This window comes from Manacus vitellinus, unplaced genomic scaffold (genome assembly GCF_001715985.3).
Source record: "Manacus vitellinus isolate BGI_N305 unplaced genomic scaffold, ASM171598v3 scaffold_4_pilon, whole genome shotgun sequence".
NCBI classification, from domain to species: Eukaryota; Metazoa; Chordata; class Aves; order Passeriformes; family Pipridae; genus Manacus; species Manacus vitellinus.
This window is the reverse complement of record NW_021940604.1, coordinates 247,379-250,383: the sequence shown is the minus strand read 5'-3', so window position 1 is coordinate 250,383 and position 3,005 is coordinate 247,379.

Sequence of the window (3,005 nt, the reverse complement as noted above, 5' to 3'; positions counted from 1 at the left end):
TTTTTAAACAACGGGCGTAGCGCGTCGCTATTAGCAGAACCGCTGTTTAGAGTCGTTAACTTAAAACTCGGGCCCTCCGTAGCTCCAAGCGAGGCGAGGCTGCCCAGGAGCCCCTACGAAGCATAAGGAAGCGCGCCGGGTGCCTGTGCCCCTTGTAGGGCTGCTGGGCACCCGGCTCCTGTCTCCTCTCCGAGAGGCGACAGCACCACAGCACAGCTGTGATAAGCTTTTGAAAACCTGCCTGGCTAAGACACGTTTTGTCAGTTTAGTGCCAGGACTACCAGCACTAACAAATATCTTTTCAGCTATTTTGTCTACGACTTACTTTTGTTGGTTCATTTCTTTTACCCATTTTCGAGTGCATCTTGCTTCCCAACGTCTGCTTTCCTCGTGGTAGCAAATCAGTGGCCTTTGGTGCTCATGAAAATCCTTCATTCAGCTAAATTCAGCTCCCATCAGCTAAAATAATCAGTATGGTTACTGCAAACGAGTTCAGAGACCCATTAAAAACTGATTCTCCAGAAAGGTCAGTGAGGAGAGCTCATCCCTCAGTTAGGAGGCACTCTGCAGACAAGACAAACATTAGGTAAAATTTAAATTGTGTGGAAGTCATCTCTCTTCCCACAAAACCTTCAATCTTTACATTTTGTCCTTTTAAATAAACATCTATATTCTAAGATCTTACAGCACCCACATTTACCAGACTACAAAAAACTCAAGTTACAAAATTTCAGTGGGGGTTAGGCCTGAACAATATTGTTGAAAATAACCTCATCTTGCCAATTACAAAGAAATGCACCTGGAGAGACCCACACAGGGAATCTCAGCCCACTGTGAGGCACAGGGCAGTAGTGTATCCATCCCCCCACCTCTTGAGGCACTCTAGAAAACCACACTTAGTTTCTTTGATCAGCCAGTGGTACTCTTGAACGTGAAAATATCTCTCAGTAGCTAAGATAAAAGGTGAATTCACCAAAATCAACAAGTTCCCCCCAAATGCTGAAAATACATGCAGCAAGATATAGGCACTACCTAATTTATTTATTAGTGATCAATAAAATGTAATCTTTTGTTAAAATTAACCAACTACATTCAGGATTATTAAGTGTCATAATATAAGCACTGACAGCCAGACAAGAACATGAATATTACAAGCTTTAGCATTTGCATATATAGTATGCTGTAGTTAACTACTGCTTATAGAAAGCGTTCCATGAAAGTAAATCAGTATGATGTATTTTGTTATTATCTAGTGCAATTGCTGGGTTGCTTTTGTTTGGGGGGATGGGGGGGGGAAAATCAAACAAATAAAGCACCCTCCATGCCTGCTTATTTAGAAGATACCCTCTAAGCAGGGGATAATAAGGGGAATGGCTTACCTTGCCTTAGTATTTTTCTTCAACAAGTTAAGCTGACTTCTAGTCTGAGGGTATACTTTGGGTTTTTTTAACTCTTTAGCTAAGTGTTCTTTTTTTTTTTTTTTACTATTTATTATGTACCACACACTGCAAGATCATCTTTACATGAGATTTTAAAACACAAGTGTCCTATAGTAACTGATAGATTTAAGTAGCAAGCTATCATCACCCAAAAGCTATGTATTTTTTTTTAATGACCACAGATTTTCTCACAGGGCTTTTTACCATCTGATCAGATAAAGCCATTATTATAATCTACTATGAGCCTTTAAAGCCTCTTGCAAATATTATATTCTACATGTACAGGATCCAGGAGGTACATATATACATGCTACAGCTAAGAAAAGAATATGATACTAAGATCAAATACAAATCACCACCAGATTTCTGTGAACTAGAAATTACTTTGGGTGCCAGATGCCAGTACCATTTTGTGTAGATACCTGTCATTTCCCTTTCATGCATTCAACTATTAACTGCTGTTTTTCAGGCAACTAGGGCTGAAGTAACATTCAAAAAGCAACCAGTTATCACCAATGGATTTACACTTCCAGTGACGACTATTATGTGGTTTTAAAACACTGACATGAACGCTGTGAAAGTAAAATAGAAGTGGTACATGGACTAACATGTCTCTAACACAGACAACAGTAGTTGGTAGCATTTTAATTACATCCACTTGTCATGGAGAATATTACAGCAGATACTAATTTCACATGCCACTTAAAAATGCTACCACAGAATCCCTTCTATAACCTAGGAATTTATTGTAACTGTAAATTTAAACGATTTCAAGTATGCTCAAGAATTCTGGAGAAATACTGTTTTCAAACAAGTCTGTTTCCACATTGAATTGCAAAGCAATAAGCTACTTCCTATTATTTTAGTGGCTACATATGTCATAATTTTATTAGTTATCTGACAACTACAAGATTCCCAAGTAGAAAAATGCTGAAACTGGACTTAAGTCTACCCTAAGACATACAGCTAACTTCTGTCTTACCTTTGAACAGTGCTTTAAAAGCCAGTGCTTTTTCATCTCCTTGCTTATGTGCTACCATCAGTAAACTAGTAGATGGAAAATAACCACTAAAAATCCAGGTTCTGACAAATTCATAGCTCATTGCTACTGAACAATAAAGATATGCTTAATTAAAGGTAATTCTTACATTCTCTGCATGCTAAGAAATCAGTTTCCTTAGACAGGCATTTCAAACCAAGAGAAGTTATATCTGGTTTAAAAGGCTGAATAACTAACATGTTAATTTTTTGTACTTTAATTTGTATATTTACCTGTTAGATACTTCTAGATTTTGCTGGGTTTTTTTAATCCTTAATAAACACAGGTTCCAACTCATAAGGTTTACTTTTATTACCTTTCTCCTTTCCCCCACTCCCTTTTTCTGCCAGTAAGGACAAGCACTATCAGGTTGTCCTGAAATTAGCATTAGTACACACCTGTAACTTCGTGTATTTGGCATATGCTGTATGAGACCAGATTGACACAGAAACAAATTTTAAACAAAAGTACTATAAATACACTGCATACAAATAAGACATGTAAGCCAATGCAGAACAATGCAGAAA